The sequence below is a fragment of the Chrysoperla carnea genome, chromosome 5 (genome assembly GCF_905475395.1).
Source record: "Chrysoperla carnea chromosome 5, inChrCarn1.1, whole genome shotgun sequence".
Taxonomy (NCBI): Eukaryota; Metazoa; Arthropoda; class Insecta; order Neuroptera; family Chrysopidae; genus Chrysoperla; species Chrysoperla carnea.
This window is the reverse complement of record NC_058341.1, coordinates 33,481,969-33,502,828: the sequence shown is the minus strand read 5'-3', so window position 1 is coordinate 33,502,828 and position 20,860 is coordinate 33,481,969. Positions and strand designations below refer to the sequence as shown.

At 28.7% G+C, this 20,860-nt stretch overlaps 1 protein-coding gene across 1 annotated transcript in view; it reads right to left on the bottom strand.

The window, feature by feature from the left end:
* LOC123300984 (cGMP-dependent protein kinase, isozyme 2 forms cD4/T1/T3A/T3B) overlaps positions 1 to 18,893 on the bottom strand; it is a 228,382-nt gene extending 209,489 nt beyond the window's left edge. Inside the window, exon 1 of the mRNA XM_044883681.1 lies at positions 18,839 to 18,893. The gene's annotated coding sequence lies outside the window, so the exon portion shown is untranslated. The remainder of the gene's footprint in view (positions 1 to 18,838) is intronic.
* Positions 18,894 to 20,860: the final 1,967 nt, after the last annotated feature.

Below are 20,860 nucleotides of genomic sequence, written 5' to 3'. Positions count from 1 at the left end.
GGGGACAAGCATTTATAATTAATTGAAAATATACATAGGATTTATCACTTAAGTGAAAGACTCTTTATCCAAAAAAATGTTACCACTAAAATGGGTGCGATATTTCTTTTAAGAATTCATTAAAAATATATATATAACATTTATTATGTTCTTAAAATACACGTCTCACCCATTTTACTGGCAAGATCTTTTTGAGCAATGAGTTTCTGCTATTCAAATGGCAGAAGCATCTTTTTGGAGAGGCGTTTAACATCTTTGTGAACAATATGTAATGTCCACAACATACAACATGTTTTATGACAGTCGGATCCAAGACCCAATTGACCTATGTTACTCATTTACGAACTCGACTTCACTTTTTACGTCCTAGTAACGCTATAAAAATTTCAGCTTGATATCTATTTTCGTTTTTGAGTAATCGTGATTACAGGCGGACAGGCAGACGAAAGACAGACAACCGGAAATGGACTAATTAGATGATTTTATGAACACCTATACCAAAATTTTGTTTATAACATCAATATTTTTAAGCGTTACAAACTTGGGACTAAACTAAGTATACCTTGATATTTTATATACATGGAATAAAAATAATAAATATATATTTGTTGATGCCTCAAAAAATAACAAAATGATAACCTTACTGCAAAATTTCCTTACAATAATAATAAAACGGAGTCATTGATAACATATCAGATTCAACCTTCAGGTAATCAACATTCTTTCGGATTACACTCATATACGCTTCTCATATACAACATTAAAAGTTGGTCTTAAGTTTGAAATTATTATTTCAAAAGGTGGTTTTAACGCATTTACTTTCATTAATAACGCTTAGCGCTTTGAGTCGAAAGCACAAATGATGAAAAAAGTTACTCAACAATTTTTTCAATCAATTTCAATACCTTTTTTAACCAAGTTATAAACTACCACAGAAGTCTATATAACATCAAGTTTTGATTTAAAAAAAATTAGAAAGTACACGGTAAAGAAATGCATGGCGTTTATTACAATGCTGGTATATGGATAGATGATCAAAAATTCCCGCTATGATTTTTGGCGCGATTACCAATACGCATTATGGAACTACGATCCTATTTAGTATAGGTGTAAACGCTATGTTTGTTCTCACACTGCTCATCACTCTATTATTCTTAATCTATTTTGTGATTTTCATAAATATTGCTGGTATACCATTAGTATCATCAGTGACAATGCAGTGTTAAATATTACTATTCGCCAGAAGTATTATGTATATCACCAGTCAATATGGGCCTGCCAGTCAATATCGGTTCATGCGCCCTAACTGTTGCTCATGTTCCGATACATTTAATGGTAACATCATCCTTATTTTAGCAAATCAAAATAATCGAAAACGTATGTTTTCGATAATGATCCCTCTTCCTGTTCTTAGATAATGATCCCGTCTAAAAATTTCCCACCATGCACGAGCTTTTAAACGATTATATGGTAAACCAGAAAATTGGATGTGCCTTAAACTATCCTTTTATATTTTCATATTTTGTTATATATTTTCTAAATTAGCGAACAATTCCATAATTCATTAAAAATTGTTGTTATATATTTTGTTGTCATATTTTATTTCGACAAGATTTCCACAATTTCTAATAAACTTCATTTTAATTATAGTCAAGAGCTTCGTAATTCGTTCCAGTGTTTACTTGAATATAGAACCGTTTATGCTAACAAAATTTCCAAAAAGAGCCATTAAAAATAAATAATATGTCATTAATTATTTACTGTTTACAATTACTTGGGTCATAAATTTTCCTGAATAATTATTTTTAAAATAGTAAATGTATCAACGTCGATAAATAACGGCCAAGGCCATTTGTTTATTTATAAAAATAAAATTACTAATATTGAAAAAATTTAATTAGGTAAGTAAATAGGAGAACACTTAATAACAATATTAAAAAAAAAAAAAAAAAAAAAAAAAACTTATTAGTTTCTAGTTTAAATTATCCAAAAAATTTATAAATTAACAAAAATATTTTACCTTATTAGTAAAATTAGTTGAGAAAAATATTAATTATCGACAACCAATCAAAAACCAATTATTATAAGAGGAAAAAAAAAAGATTAAAATTTTAATCTTTTAATAAAAATTTAAATTAAACAAAACTCAAAAAAACATTTCACACAGAAAAATGAGCACCAAAAAGAGCACCACAATTAAGCCACTCGCAAAACAAAAAATCACAAATTACAATCACAAGAAAAAAATATTTCCGTAGAAAATGCACAGCTTTGATTTAAAAAGATAATTATTATTATTAAAAAATTGTTTTACATATAAGCAAGACAATGTCCAAATCAAGACTACCGCGTTGCTTACTCGATCGATCAGAGAGTAATCTACCAAACAAAGCTTGTACTAAGCATACAGTTTTTCAATAATAATTAAAAAAATGTGAACATTTTAAACAAAGATAAACGATATAAGAATGTACGTAAATGTATAACATGTACTCATTTTTATGTAAAGCATGTTGATTAAAATGAGTACTCTAATCAACGCGTTTTTTTTTAAATTATAATTTTTGTTGTTGGATTATTTAAACGTAACTTTTTTATTAAACATGACTAGAATTATTATCAATACTTATATGTTAATTATAATATCAATTAAATGTCAAATCAATGTACATGCTTAATTAAGTAATCAGTAATTATTTGTTTTAAATGTATATTGAAAATAAAACTTATTACACTACTAAAGTGTCGTCTATTTTTATTCCTTAAGTGTTTGTTTAAACACTTATAATAAGTGAATTTAAATAATAGACTTTTTTTCAAATACTTTATCATCTATACTCACAACAATGTATAGAATTTTCTTAAATATCCTCTGTAAATCGTTCAAATATTTCTAAAACTAACCCTGTTTAATTTCGCCTATAAAGGGTATGAATAATTTTACTGATTAAAAATATTTTTCTAGTAATTAATTAATAAATATATTTTCCTTTCTTTTCTACAACTTTGCATATGATAAACCAGTATTTCCACTTATAAAAGAAGATTTCTAGGTATAAGAAAATATTTCTTCTGTAAACAAATAATTAAATAATTAAATAATTAAATAATATTTCGTTTAACTGGGAACTACAAATTTTCCTGCTCCAAAAAATTATTCTTGGCATAATTTAGTCTTAAAATAAGAAATAAATCTTTTGGTTTTTGGAAATGAAAAAATAATTTTCTTTGTCGTTTTAAAAGTCAACAAATTCTTTTGGTTGGTATAAGGATTGAAATTTACCACTTTTCTAAGAGAGCGGCGATGAATTTTCGTTTTCTTAGCTCTATCTAGAAAGCTGCTTTGAAAAATCTTTGTAGGACTGTTAGATACATTCTTATTTTTTTAAAGTTTTAAGACCGTCTTTTTCACATCAACGGAACACAACATATTTGCAATCTCGGGCTATTCATTTAAACCCTTCTGTTCATTGAGCAGGGAAAAACTTAACCCCACCCCCACCTATAAGTAGTTGCGTACCATCAATAGCTAACCTCACCACTTTTTATTGGGCCGGACATTAATCATACGCAAAAGGTTCCAATTAATTTCATTCAACTAATCAGATTAAATATATCAATTTATTTTTATCTTCTACTGGAACGAATTTAAAACTATATTAAATACAATACAAAAATGGTGGAGGATACGGGAAATCAAAATTCATTTGAAAGTATTTAGGAAACAATAAAAGTTTTAAAATTAAAATCCGACTATGTAAAAGTTGACCACCAAAAATTTCCGAATTATTTCGCTGAAAATTACTTGTGGTCGAGTACTTTGACTTCCAAGTCCCAATGTCTTACAAGCCCGTTTGATATATTTTCAATTATAACATAGCAGCATTTTAGGTTTTTAACTGTTCATGTTTTTTTTATTCGATTTGTCTGCCCTTATGAGACTTAAAAATTTTGTGCTTTTCATGAACCATCCATATCCACATCGAATTTTTAGTTGCCCAAACCAAGGGCGGATCGATTTGCAGGTTTGAACAAATAAATCAGTACCTATCCATTTCATCACTCCTTGCATGTTGAAATATAAATTTGAAATAAAAATATGCTTTCTAAAGAAGACTTTTATTCCCATGAACTAACAAACAGAAAATAATAATTTTGAAAAAAATACACTAAAAAATATAAATAATTTTTCAAAAATAAGTGAACAATTTCCTTAAAAATTAAGACGATATAATTGTCGGTTTGTACATTGTCGGAATGAAGACAAAAATTGAATAAAAAAAGTAACGATACCGTTTTCAACAGGTTTTTTCTGCGTCGATGACAATATAATAATTGCTTCTTACGAATTGTGTTTGATAAAACCATATTATTGTTATGTATAGATATTGAAACAGATATTTATTTGTTATATTTGAAATAAGTAGCTCATATATAATTAATATATGATTAATTGTGTAAGTAATTAATGATTCGGTATGGTGTCTGCTAGTTTTAATTAAGATTATATTAATTAATTCAAATATTATTATATGGGGTCATTTTTAAACAAATCATAATTGTCATAGGAAATTCCACCGATTATAGACAGTAATAATGTACATTTCTATTCAATTTTATTACGCATTACACTTTTATTAGGATGGAGGCGTAAAAGTTAGCTCGTCTTGGTTCACTGGTAGAATGCACGCCTGACACGAACATTGAAATACATTTTAAAATTTATACCCCAATTATACGGAGTACAAACGACAGGCGTTGCTTAGGTAATATTTGTTCACAAAGCAAAATCGCATCTATCGAATGTTATACATTTGATAGAAACGCAATTGTAATATCGTTACGGTGGCATCGTTTTTTCAAAATCAATTCCCGGACTTAACCAAGTGATCGCACGTACACAGCTTGTTGTTTTAATGATTTTAACAGATAGAAAGTTCTTTCAGAATTATATTATGAAAAAAATAAAATTATCTGTTTCCTTTTTTGGCAGTTTTCACGGTCATTTTTCGTACGTTAAAGGGCGTTCATGTGCCTTTTATAGTAAACTATATAGGGAAAAATAATGTTAATTTTAAATCCTAAACCGCTAAACCAAATTTGATTTGAATTTCCGGTTTAGAGATAGATGAGACCTATACATCAGAGTTATAGGATATAGGCTTGGGGAATTTTTTCTATAGTTTTTTGTCCACTCAACGCGTAATAAAGTCAAATTAACAGTAATCTTCGAAATTTTAACGTATACAACCCATGGAAAATGGAAAACCTACTGATTCTCTTCTTTATAGCTATTACAGAAACATGAGGCTTTTTGCTTTCAGCATCAAATTTCAGGGAATTTATGGCAAAAATCGAAAACTTTGGAAAAAAAATCGATTAATTTGGTTTTTTTATTTGATCATTTTACATCGTAGACTTTTTTGTTCGGGTGCGGGGCTATAGCAGACAGAGGAGTCACCTAAACAGGGAGCCGCATTGTGTAATGGATGAAAGTAAAGTGGGTTAAAGGATGAAAAGGTGAATTAGTATTAAAAATTTGCATGGCCTATATTGTGAGTGCTATAATATAAAAGGGAGAAACAAGAAAGTGGCACGTTCTCTAAATGAATCGATAATTCTTTAAATGAAACAATGATTCAATAAATGAATAATTTCCTGAATTATTTCAAGTAAATTGAAATGAATCATTACAACGATCGGAGTTTCAGGAGAAAGCTAATAATAGATATCTAAAGTATCACAAGACAAATCATTTCGACGAAGCTACATTTTGTACCAAATATTTTAGCCTTGACTCCGCAATCCTCTACTTGAATCACATGATATAAATATAATAAAACAAATACCATACTAGAATATTTATTGATATAGTTAGAGCATTGCGAACTTTAATTTTATTATTTATTCAATAAAAAATATTAATGAATATTTAATTCAAAACCCATGCATACAACAACTTACATATACATATTTAGTTAATAGTGGTGCACTAACTTGTAGTCCCAAAGCAAGTCTACATTGTATCATTCTAAATCACTACCCAACAATGAAAATATTTCGGGTTTAAAATAGCTCATTCTCAAGTATTTTTATCTGCTGTGTTGTATATTCTATATTTTCTGATTGTGTGAATACATTTGCCAATGACGAACAAGGAGACAGTTTTCAGCAAAAGTTTCTGCAAGGCTTGTTGAAAGCTGCTGGCTTGAGTTGTTTAAGTGAATCCAAACACAGGTGATCAACAAAAGGAAAAATAAAAGACAGCATTCATGAACCAGTAATCATATATTTAAACGAGTAATTCTTCTATATATATTTGGAATCTCGGAAACGGCTCTAACGATTTTCATGCAGTTTAGTATACAGAGGGTTTTGGGGGCGAAAAATCGATCTAGCTATAGGTTTCATTTTTTAGAAAACGTTTTTTTATTTCGGAAACTTTAATCTCGGAAACGGCTACAACGATTTACATGAAATTTCGTATGCAGGGGGTTTCAGGAGCGATAAATCAATCTAGCTAGGTTTCATTTTTAGAAACGGCTCCAACCATTTTCATGAAATATAGTAGATTTCATTTTTAGAAAACGTCGTTTAACGAGCAAAGCTCGGTCACCCAGGTGCTTGATTTATTATAGATACAACTGCATTGGTGTTCTTTTCAATAATTTAGTACACTTTAGAAACCAGAGTCAATACAAATTTTTCCATTTTAATTTTTTTGTTGGGCAGTGAAATCGAGTCAATTGTTTAGAAAGCGAAAGCAGAAATTGAAAATGTTCTTCTATCCGATATTTCTAAAAATAATTTTAGTTTCAGAGATTTCTTTCTCAAACTGTGAAAGACCCAATTACCCAATATTAACGGAAAATAATATGATTATCTCAATACTTACTATTCTGAACTAATATATAAATTTTCAATTCCCTAAGTCGTATTTATGAAGAAAAGTATTGTTTTTGTGGTTTCTGGACTTTATTCTTAAACTATCCAGAGAACAAAACTTTCCTGAACGAGAAAAAAATTCCAAAAAAACCTGCAACTATCAGGATCGTTTTGTAAATATTCAGTTAATATTGTAAGCACGTTCTCCAATATTATTTTATGATTTCGGATCTTTTTTTAAGCTTCAATAATGACTAAATACGACCTTAAAATTTTTTCAAAATGATTACCGAGATGTTACCCATCAACAAACATTATATTAAAACAACCTCAAATATCTCATTAGCATACCTATTCTCGGTCTCCATAAGGAACGTTGGCTTTAGAACTATAACCAATGCTGACTGATATAAAAAATTGGACGTCATACTCATACAAACGTATAGTAAGCAAGCAGTTAGTTAAGCTAGTGGTAGTGTAATAACGATGCGATGATCATCACATGACAATAAATATTAATCATATTTAAAATATTATTATTTGTAATAAAATACATTGTGTTACATGAAACTCATCCGTTATTTGTACATCATGTTATTTATGTAATGTCGTTATTTATCCAAATTGAAAGATGCAATGCCAAATGTACTGTACTAATATTTCAGCAACAAACATTAAACACACTTTTATAAAAACCATGATTAAAAGCAGCAAGCCGTTAATTCAAATTACATGTCTAATTTTTATACATACTCTGTATATATGAAATATGTAAATCAAGGTAGGTATACTAAGTTTAGTCTCAAGTTTAGTGTAAAGCGTGAAAATATTGATGCTACGAACAAAATTTTGGTATATGAATTCGTAAAATCACCTAATTAGTCCATTTCTGGTAGCCCGTCCGAGCGTTGATACGATAGCTCAAAATCGAAAGATATATCAAGCTGAAATATAGCATACTCACTCAGGACGTAAATAAAACGTAATAATAAAAGTTGATTTTTCAACGGTTTTGCTTCTAATATTTATTTGCATATCAAGAAATGAATTATCTAATTATTGTGAGAATCAAAATAATCAGTTTTAACTCGATTTTTTTATTAGTATTTATCTTTTTCTTATAAATATTACTTTTTATACCATGCATATATGTAATATGCAAGGTATACTAAGTTTAGTGCCAAGTTTGTAACGCTTAAAAATATTGATGCCACGCAAAAAATTTTGCTATAGGTGTTCATAGAATCACCTAATTAGTCCATTTCCGGTTGCCCGTCCGTCCGTCTGTGGACACGAGAATTCAAAAAAGAAAAAAGATATCGAGCTGAAATTTTTACAGCGGAAGTAAAAAATGAGGTCAAGTTCGTAAATGAGCATCATAGGTCAATTGGGTATTGGGTCCGTAGGATCCATCTTGTAAACCGTTAGAGATAGAACAAAAGTTTAAATGTAAAAAATGTTCCTTATCAAAAAATAAACAACTTTTTCTTGAAACATTTTTTCGTAAAGATCACTGTTTACCCGTGAGGGCGCCAATTAGGCGGAATGAATATCAGTTATGTATGTGTCACATGTATGTATTATATGATAATGAAATGAACACTAACTATGCATGGTATTTCAACAATTAATTCCGTCAATTGTTTGTTTTCACTTGTTTGTTATGATTTTAATACAAATTTGTTTGTTTTTGGTATGATGCAGAAGATGTCGAATCTCTAAAAGGCCAGTATCAATGAATCCTTGCAAAAGACAAATCCCTTTGATTTGTATAAACCGTTTAGTAAAAGAATAAACAATTTTTGCAGGCCTTTGTTTCCAGAGCCTGTTAGAAATTTATTAACACATGAAGACTGTTACGTCTAAGTGAAAAACCCGACGCATTTTTCGAGATAAGGACTGGTGTAATATAGAATATTCGAGACCTCATTACATTTACATCTCAGTACTTCATTAATAAATTTAAACACTCAGTACCTATACTTATTGTATGGCTATAAAATGCCCAACTTACTAATAAATAATTGAGTTCTTCTTGTTGGTGTTGTCAACACCACATACAAACAAACACATCTCAAAGGTCGAACGAACAAACTATCATCTATATTAAAATACATCTATCTTTATCTATTCAATGAAAATTTATATACATCTACTATATACTATTTAACTTATATTACCCAGTACAATAATAAAATGTCATTAATCGTGTTGTGTGCTATTTATAGACCCCGATAAATTATTTTTTTATTTAAACCCACTTCTTTCAATTTATTTCTTACTTAAATAACTTTTAATATTCATATATTTATATTCATAAGAACACTTAAATGAATCAAATAGACTTTAATAGTCTAGGTTTAAGTGCCATAGAACTTTCGAGGTGGAAGTGTCTAATAAGAATATGTCTGTTTTTATTGTTTGTAGTAGACATAAAACTGGAAAACGTTATAAGTACATATCTCTGATTCTTAATAAACACTGGATAGTAGGTGTCTAAGCGTTTAGCATTGACTGACGTGTCTGTGTTTGAACTTCGAAATCAATCAAGTAAAGTAATGCAAACATAACTTTGAAATGGCTTTTATTCCGGACGCTTTCTGTGACATTCACTAACCAATGTTTTATATAGATCAGTGGTACATGTACAGGATGGGACATACAAATCAAGTATGTTCGATCGAGCAGTACTCGAGCATTAGAAAAAAAAGGAATGTGCGGTTTGTTGCAATTGATTTCAAAGCTCAATGTATCGGTTTTTCAGATATCACTCACCTTGACGCCAGAATGACGCTTACTTGATTCGTGTGATTGTTTTGTTCGTACTGCCGAGTCAGTATTTCGGGCTATAGTTTTCACCAGAAATTCAATATCAATCGGAATGACTCCATGCGCACTCTTTTAATATGTGATCTTTATACTCCGAAGAGGGGAATTCAAAACGATATTCGAAGATTCGGAGTACTTTCAATTAGTCAATTGCCAAAAAATTTGGGAATGTATTTAAGTTTTTTACTGGATTGATATAGTCAGATCAATTCAACTTAATACGTAGTAATTCAGGTATCATTTGTAAACTACACACGGTATTTTAAGCAATGGCTATAATAACATGATTTTTTAATCTGATAATAAAAATATTTTTATCAAAACATGTTTAAAGTTTCGTAATATAATTTTTCCGAAACGTAACATAGGAAGTATTATATTACTTGATTCACAAGCATTTTATTGTGTTGTGTTTATTTACAATCCAACTTACTGTGATTAAAATGGACAAATAACATGTATGTGATATAAAATTATTTATTTCGAGCAAAATCGGAAACTCCTATATACACAGTTATTTCAAGGTTTCATAGAGAAAACTGTATATGGAAAGTTATACCTCACATACGAATGCCATACTAATTACTGAATTTTTTAAGCAAGCCATTTAACTTTATAAACTGGAACTTTGAATATTTAACTGCAGGTTAAAAAAACTCTGATTTAATATGGGCTCTTAGTTTCTAGACGTAGGCGATTATTAAATCCATGCAAACCCAAAATTTAAAATATATTAGTGGTCCTACAAAAATACTTATGCTAAGTTTATACAGATCTTATGTTGAGTTTTTACAACTCTTCTGCTAGGTTTATCCTAGTAACGAATTTCAAATAGGAGTCGAGTAATTAAGAATGAAAAAGATTATTTGTTTGAAGAGAAATTGATCGAGAATGTTCTTAGCTATGTTTCAGGTTCGAGTCTAAGGTTCCGTATACGATAACAACTAGGATGATAATTTCAAGTGGTTGAGTAGATTTTCATGAAACAAAATAAGAATACTCTTAACCAAATTACCTTACAAAAACTAAAAATCGAAATCGGTTGCTTCATTCGTTTAAGAGCTACGATACCACAAACGAATCGATTAGATTATCTTATTTTATGGCAGCAAATTCTATAAATTTTTAATTTAATATAAGAAATTATTCTATATTAACGTATTAAACAAGAACGGTTAACGGACACTACGCTTTTCATTTTCATAAATAAAAATATGCGAAAAAAGTGCACAGAAGATGGAAATCAAACCCAGGTCCTCTAGATATCCGATCTCAATGTCATTAACTTTTATCACAATAAGCGTGGTTACCTCTGTTACTTGTCCATAATCTTCGCACTAACAATAATAACTTTTATAATAGTATTTTAATATAAATACAATATTTATTTATTTATATATAAATTAGTGTGTTGGCGTGGTTTTCTGTGTGAATGTATGCGTTTATATTATTTGAATAACAATTAGTGGATTGATGCTAGAATTGCGCTGTAAATGTGTCTCCCTATAACACTTTGTCACAATTATAAATGATATATTATGAATCGATTGTCCAATATGACCTTGAAATAAGTGTAAACTTCTATAGTGGATCATCCTACGTTAATTTTGAAATATTGAAATATTTTTGGTTTTAAAATTGATTTGGATAGCCAACGCAATAGTATACTGTCAAATTAAATAAAAACGTATGAGTGACGGAACGAAAGTTCACAAATGAAATTTGGTTGGATTGATCAAAACACCATCATAAATAAAATCTTCATTGATCATAGAAAAAATTTACGCCGGGCCAAACGTCATAAAAACGATTTTTTCGCGATTTTTAGCGAAACGGTAAGTTTTATCATAAAATTATCTCAAATTGTAAATCAGATAATTAAATACAAAAAACGTTAAATATAATTCTTTTTTATGGATGGACATATAATTTCAATGGCTTACATTAAAAATTTAATAATATTTTCTAAATAGTTTTTCTTTTTAATTCCACCGACTAGTTTTGGAGAAATCCATGAAAACATGTCCATCTACCGTTTCCCCTTAAGACCAATGTTAAATATACCTTCTTTTGGAATCATTTATTTATTTAAATCGGGCAACCCCCCCCCCCTTTAAAATTTTCAGAATTGATTTAAACATAGTCTAAATCTTTGATCCAAAATTGCCCTGGCTCGTACATCCTTAATTCCACGGCAAATATATAATATGCAATAACAACTGCGCACAAAATAGGAAAAAAACCACAAAAAAGTTATTTTACTCATTGATTTTTAAAACTAGAAAATTAGGGTAGAAAACTACAAACTTCTCTTCTTACGGAATTATAGCCCAAAATATTAAAAAACAATGGCAAATATAATAAAAATTTATTTTAAAACCATCTCAACTTTCCATGTGAAGCCTACCCATCATTTATTAAATAAATTCACCCATTGACACCCACCAAGCACTATATATAAAAAAAAAAAAAATAAAGTTTTCGACATATATTTAGATAGATACTATTTTGCAAACAGATAAATTTGAATGTCAACGAACTTATATTAATTCGTTTTATGTGAACTATTGAAGCATGCCCACGCGCAAAACGTTCAAGTTCACTCGGCCATGTTTTTATTATAATTTATTGTAACATCATGTAAACGCACCTTAAATGTTTTAATGAATATACAAACAAAAAAAAACCAAAAATTCAGTTAAGCATGAATTTTTGCTAATAACGATCGAGGTCCAGGATTTTGTGCCCTTCCTTTTGTTTTAATAAGAGCTACAATCTTAAAAAAACATACCAATTATGTCAGAAGAACTTATCATTTAGTATTATATCGCCTCTTTTAATTGCTCACGTACAGGTATGGTTGCTATGTTTGATATATGTTAATTCAAATACTCTTTCAAAATCGCTTAAGGTAATCGATGAAAGAAAAGAGTTATAGAACCGAGATGGTAACGATAATACACGTAAATTGAGACCGAATACCAATCTGTTTGTTCTTTTTGTCACTGTGTACTGCAATAAATGTTTAATAAAGAATAGTTTTATTACTATTCAATTATAAACTATCTTTTTCTATCTACGTTAACTTTAGTCCTCTGTGACAAAGAGAAATGTTTTCTTTACTAGGAGACTACTGAACAAATAAAACTTGAGTATTTATGAGAAGAAGAAACTCCAGTTTACGAGAAATGCAATGGATCAAATAAATAATAGAAAATATGCTGTGCCAATGATCAGCACTGAAAAATTGGTGTTCAAATTTCTTGAGACACGGTTTTCTAAATGATCTAAGACAGCGGTGGAAATAAGACTTATAAAGAATAATGAACTCCACTTGAAGCTGGAAACGCTTTAAAGCGACGACTTAAGAGAGGTTAATAGTTTTCTTAATAACATGGGCTTTAGTTTTCCTAGTGTTGACAAAGCCTTTTAATCTCGCCTAACCTAGCCAAAGTTTTCTTCAATTGCTTTATGGACTATCTTTCACAAAAATTCCTTTCATTTGGAACATATTTCAAAGGTATCTGCTTTTTCCCCTGATTTTCAACTTTTACTTGAACCAGTTAGTGAATTATTACATGCAACGCAAGTTGTTTATAAAAATTTGCAAATGTTAAATGAATATTCATGTTTTAGTATGCAAATGGCAATTTTGCAATTAATAACGGATGTAGGAGTAAATTTTTTTTTACATGTTAAACATAAAATAATACACACGTCCCTGACACAAAAACATTTAAAAAAAAAAAAGGAAAATTCAATAAAAATACAAAATCGTCACAAACATAAAAATGTTTCAACTTGATAACACTAAAAATATATTCATGTAATCTTAATTACATTTTCATACTTTTAAATTTATATGTCTCATATTTTTAGTCCGATCAATTAAGTCCGAAAATTATTAAATATTTTAGAACCATTTTTTTATTTTATTTTCAGATTTGTTCTACAAATGAAACAAAGTGTGTGCATAAGGAACATTTTTTGTTACATACAATGCATGCGTAACGTTAAATTCATGAACACGGGATGAAGATAATTACAATTAATTTGGGTCGAAATGATTCCTATATAAAACCATGCACAAAGATCCCTTTTAGAAGAAAAAAAACAGGTTTTAGTACCTACAAGTTTAACTAACTTATCCAATGGCAACTTTTTAAATATAAGACATCCAAGTTGAGTAATTTGGGTATTTCATAAGGCTAATCATTATCGAAACAGCAACATTATTTCAAATGAAATAAATCAGACATTCAAATTTAATCCAAGTTATTTTTTTAATTTTAGTTTAATTTTACATATCGACAATATGGACTGTTTTTCATATTTTCATAAAGGTCAGTCAACAGAAAAAAATTAACTTATTCATTTTGTCCTGGCACACTCGGTAGGAACTATATTCCTTTCGTACCTTGGTACATTATAAATGTAGCGCTTTCTTTTTTATACAAGATATTTTTCTGAAAATTTAAGGTATTAATTTTAGAAATCAAATATTTATTTGATTCTTTGAAGAGCATAATTTTATAGCTTTTAATTTTTACTGTATGAAATAATTGTATTATTAGTTTAAAAAAGACATACTTCTGATTTAGTAGTCAACCCAATATATGAGTATATTACGTTTGGATTTATAAGGATATAAAACTTCATGGTAATTACTTTAAATTATCTCTGCTTTCTTCAACTTCTGAAGACTTTCACAACTCAATTTCTTTAAATGATTAAACAAAAAATTATGACAAAAAATACTAATTGACAGTTATAAAAAGATTTTTGAAAAAGTTTTTAAAAGCTCTTAGACCCTCAATTACGATAAATTCATAAAAGTTCAATTTCCACAAATCGATTATACTAGAAATAGTACACCCAAACGTGTTCCTAGAAACTTCATGTCAACTGATTCTAACGACCATATAATCTTTTAATGACGGGACTAACATTTTATAATTATTCACTATTCATTTATGTTATTTTTCAAACTGATAACAGTCGACTTAAATATTTATTTTTAAACAAATTTGTAGATCTCAAATTTTCATAGTTTTAAATTCCATATCAAAGTGAGTAACAACGTGGCAGAGAGAGTTTTTGAAAGAAAAAGAAAATTTATGTCATGCCAAACATGTGGAAATTTATCTGAAATAATGTAAGAAAAATACTTGTGATAATTGAATTTAAAAATCTAACTGATTAACATGGGAATTTAGCCCGAAATGTAATATAATAAGATTCTGACGCCAATCAAAACCTTTCGAACCTAATCCGACACCGTTTATATGCATTTGGAACTATACTTAATAATCACTCCTTGACAGTCGGATAAAAAAGGTTTGTGTTTGTTCGTATTTAGAACTAGTTACTTTTCAAAAATTTCGAAAATATTGTCGACACTGACTTTTATTTAACAGCCTCCCGCTCTAAAAAATATAAGAATCCGGATGGCTTTTATCAATTTAGTTTTAGTTTTGTATTGTTACGATCGATATTAAAAGGCAATCAGATCCACGATGCGAAAATAGAGTAATTTTTTTTTTAAATTGTCGGTTAAGATTTTGTTAAGAAGAAATTCCAAAAGCGAAACAATCCCAAAACTTAATTCCTTGGTAAACCGAAGTGATGTATCACTCAAGGTTTAATATTAAAACAAGCATAAGAGCTATTTATTAAGATATTAAATTTCCTGGTTCAATACACCCTTTTTTTAAATTTTATGAAAATTTATTTAAAATACTTCATAATAATGATGTATCAAAAAATCTAATACAACTTGGAACATGACCAAAAAACTTAATTTTTAGGATGTTACACTGTACTAGACTAACAAAACACGTACAAATATTTTGTATCCAATCGTAAACTAGACTTGAGATAAGTAATTAGAGGTTGTAATTGTCGGAATTGAGTAGGCATCGAATGTTATCACATTTTTAAGGAGTATAGTGACAAAGTGAATTTCTCACTTTGTAATTTAATAATGAAAATAATTTAAATTATCAAAAATAATTTAATCTTTACAAATCTTCGTCAAATTTTTCCGCTGCAAAACCCTAAGCTCATTTTGAAACATATTTAAGAACACTCTCCATTAAATTGCCTTTTTCCTTAAAGTATAAAAAAATCATCGCCAATTTTTAATTTTTGCGGGTACGGAATCGTAAATTCGCATTTGAAACATAACTGAGAAAACTCTCCATTAAATTACCATTTGAACAAAACCAAAATTAAAATTGGTACATCTGTTTAGGAGCTACGATGCCACAGACAGACAGACACACATAGCGGTCAAATTTATAAGAACCTTTTTTTTAGTTCGGGGGTTAAAAAATCAATTTTCTAGAATTCATAAAATCATTTCACCTCGTCTAATATTTCCCAGTCTAATATTTATCATGAGATATTTTGATTTAAAGAAGAAATTCAAAATTTGAAATTCCTCTGTTCTTATCATTAAAAATAAATATAAGTCCATTTGTAGCCGAAGTATTTACAGCGACAATGTTCCAACAGAAAATTTTGAATTTCTCCGTAAAAAATACTTAAATATTATTAATATATGTTAAGTTTTAAAATTAAACATTTACAACAGTACATTGAAGTTTTACAACAAATTAAACTTCTAATGTTTTAATATTTACAAAAAAAAAATTAAAACACCAGACGAGTTGTTAATGTTTATAGAGAAATTTGCGATTTTAATGTTCTATAATATAAATGTTGACCTTTTTCATATTAATTAGAAATATTTATCAAAAAAAAAAAAAAAAAAAAACAACCGAAAATCATCCATAACTAGTTCTTTACCATATCCATAACTTGTTTTAAGTATCTCCAGTTTTTATAGTTTTATCTTAACTAAGATTTAAAATATCTTCCCAACCATTTCCCACAAAAAAAAAGCCCCCACATTTTCTTAGCTGACCCACGTATTATTAACTCGCCTTCTTTTCTTTTTAATTAAAGAAATAATTTTTGGTAGACGAAGATAATAGTGTTTATAAATTTGACCAAATAAAGGGTACTGTAGCACCATGATAAATAATGTTGTACTCGAAATGACGACAAACTCCTCTACGACAAGTGGTCCTTTTAAAAATACATACCTCATAAAAATATGTTACTTTTTATACAAAAAGATAAAATGCAAAACAAACGGTCTAGTGACAAAAACTTGATTTAATAATACTTGGCAACATAATTCTATAAATTCGCAGAAAATAATGTTAGGCATATATCCAAATTTTTATCGTTCATAAAATTCGCTAACATGACTTCACTATGAACCGTAACAATTAGATCAACAAGAATCTAAACAACATTATTAAATAAAATTTACAAAATCTCATCGATTCGAAAATGAAAAAAGTTCAAGACTGAGAACGATCAAAGTTATTTACTTATAAATGAATCTGGAAAAAAGTTGCAATACACCTTTATTTTCAAATTAATTACAAAGCCTGCGTCGAATTCCTCCCCTACACGAGTTATTTTTATTATTGATGTTCGAAATATTTTATATTAAAGAGAAATATCCTATTTTTTCTTTATAAGATTTAACGGACCCTATGGTCTAAATGTGTACCATTTTCCAGTACAGCCTCTGCAACCTAGCCTAACCTATAAGAGTTGTCATTTACGAATATCTGATAATGTACCAAGCTGTAACAAATCCTATTCAAATCCTTAGATTTAGGATACAATTAGGTAGTTGGAAAATATTTTCTCCTCCTTAACAGAATAGTTCAGCTAGTCGGACAGATATTGGCGAATTGAATGAACTTTAAAACTGCCACGACGTTGTAATTAGTAACAAACAAGATATTCCGATAAAAGCGATATAGAGGGTAAAAATTTATTTTTCTAAATCTTGTAAGCTGTGACGTCAAAAATTGTCATGAGCAAAATGAAATTCGGCATAATTATCGTGTACTTTACATGCATTTTTTAACAATTTAGCAATCGCCAAATAATCTTTACTTTAGGTAAAGACTTTAGAATATGAGCGAACTTTTTGGTAACCAAAATTCGTGTCTCTGTGACAGTTTGATAAGCTGATATCATTAAATCGCAAAAGCATCTATTGTGGTCTTCAAGGCTCAAATGTGACTGTCGCCTTGTTCTAGCAAAGAGTTAAATTTTTTACAAAATGTTCAATAGGCACACTTTTTTAAAATTTATCAACTTGAAGACCAATTCAGAGTAATTCTTTAACGTGAGTCTCACTTTTATCGTAACGGATTGGTAATCTACGGAAAAATGCTTTAATTTGATTTTTTTCTGACGGTCTAGCAGCTTTTATAAGAAAAGTCGTTAAAGATTGCGTTAACGTTACATAGCCGTTAGATACAGAATAGTATCCGAAAAGCCTTAAATATGCTATTTCTTAGTTTGTGAAGAGATCAAAAAGATGGGAGCGCAATGTAATGCAATTTATCATATCTATACTTAAACAAATATAGTTTTACCTGCGCCTCCACCATAATTGTTATATTACTAGTTCTATTGGGAAAATTGTTCTTTACCTTTTATTGACCTTAAAAAAGGTGATATTCCTCATTAATATCAGGGTATGATATTTTAAGTTAATGTTCCACAATTCAATTATTTGCATGATAAATTGCACGTTTTTAAGTCCAAATCGAAGACGCATGAGTTTTTACATTTTTATAACGTGTGTAAATAAATATTACCTTGTCATATCCCACAATTGATAAACATTTAATTTATTTAACAAAATTTATGAATAATAAATAACTTTTAATATTTATTAAAAAAAATCATAGTAAAATTCCACGAGTAATAGATGTGACCTATTCAAATTTCCTTGAATTAGGAAAAAATAAGACAATATAAGATATAAATTCATAAGTCAAACTCTTTTCATCTATTCAAAATGATAATAGTCCAAAAAAAAAGTTAACCGTCTTATCTAACACTTTTAAAACAATTCATGTATTGTTTGCTCATAAGACTGTGATTTTTCTGAATGTCAACTTTAATTTATTCATCTGAGGAGATAGCATCAAAATTGAATTGCGAAATGCCCCGCATTTACAAACATGATATTTCTTACAAACTTACAACTTTTGACTTTAAAAAATGTTTCAAAAATACATACCAGTTTTTAAATCCATGATAATCAACTCCTCAGAAAAAAATTAAAAAACACACGTTTTTTACACACATTTTGATGTTTACAAAATGAATTTAACACACACAGGGTTATAAAATATCGGTTCACAAACTACATTGTTTTAAATTGAATTAAATGAAATAATTTTATTTTTATTAATAATATAATAAAATTTGTCTTTTCTATTAAATGTTTGTGAGTGAATTTAACCACATTTTTTCTTAGGTTATTTTTAGAAACTTTGAAACAAACAAGAAACACGATTCAAAAAACTCACTTTAAACTAAACTCACAAAGCATTGTGTATATCATCAAAATGATACATACACACATCTATACACATATACACATGCATTATACATAAATATCGCGTCACAGTCTCAACCAATACGTCCCTCGCACGTCTCAAGCCGCTGAAAAATTAATATTTGGTGGGTACATGATAAAATCAAGATTGTTCGACTTTTTATAATTATCTAGTGGACAATAATCATCATCAAGACATAGGTCGAACAAAAATTATTGTTCTTGTTTCTTATGAAACTGTTTTTTTAATGCCGAAGCCAATATATGTTCAAAGCACTTTTTAGAAAAACGAATACAACCGACCGAAATTGAATGCAAAAGCCTTCCAATGTCGAAATGAAAGTATGAATTTGCATTCCACTGATTCAATAGCTAAAGCTCCACACCCAATATATCGTTTCAGTAGTATGACGACCCTTTATCATTGAAGAAAATTAAAAATTTTGACTAGAAAATGGTAAAAGACTACACTATACTCTACGATTTTTCCACTAATAACTCCGATAATAATGAAAAAATATGTAAAACCTATTAGTGACATTCATTTCGTAAATCTCTATCTCTTCTCTATACTCTATCTCTATCTCTTTATATTATAAATGCGAAAGTAAGCATATTTGTTTGTTTATTTGTTTGTTTGCAATATAGCTCATACTTCAAAATAACACATGGGATATAATTTATAAAGATATATTAATTAACAGATTTCTGTAAAAGTAGCCATTTGACATTACCATTAATTACAGATTTCTGTAAAAATAGTCAATATAAAATATTTCAAGGCCATCTTTTCTGATATAACTCAATGAATAATTACGAAAATTATACATTTAAAAAATAGAAAACCCTACATATATTTTACCTTGTAAAACAATTCTTACCATTATTTTGAGTGTTATAGAAAGGGGATAAGAGAGAGAGAGAGCAATCTTTACTTTTAAACCCAGCGAAGCGGGTGAGCATCACTCTAGTTTCATTTATAATTTTACACCAAAAATGGAAATCTAAGCGACATAAGCTGTACTGCGATGTAACATACAGGATTAAAAATGCACACAATGGCACCAATGGCACCTAGGATACGCAGATAAGTAGTAAAAAACTAAAGATATAAAGTCTGCAAGTGACCAAATAGTTGAAAAGATGGTAAAAGTGAAATATCGTCTCAATCCTGTGGTCATTTGATGGTCTTATGTCCATCAGTTTCCATTCTTTTGTATCCTAGAAACCAAATAATACATTAGTCCGCACTAATGAAATGTTTAACGTGCCAATCTTTTGGTGTTAAAATAGAAATTCACTTCAACTTCAACTTTTCCGCTAGTAATAATGAAGAATGGCAAACAACAAACTTTCTCAAATTGTTTTGAGAAACTAATCAATCATTGCTTAATTGGAGGTAAGGTTATGGTGCTAAATGATACTATTAGAGGTAAAATAAAAATTTTGGGATGCAAATCTTAAAGTATTTTATTTTTTCTACATTTTTTTCTGGGCAATCATTTTTTTTCTGTACCCTGTGTTTATTTCAACATACACCGTGTAATAAATAAAGACACGCATCTATACACAATATTTAAGCTGTATAACATCATCTCATTTTATTATTTGATTTTGAATTAACAAGTGAATTAATATCATCTTTATAAAAAGAGATAACTTATGATATAACTATAATACATGAATTCACCATTTCTGTTT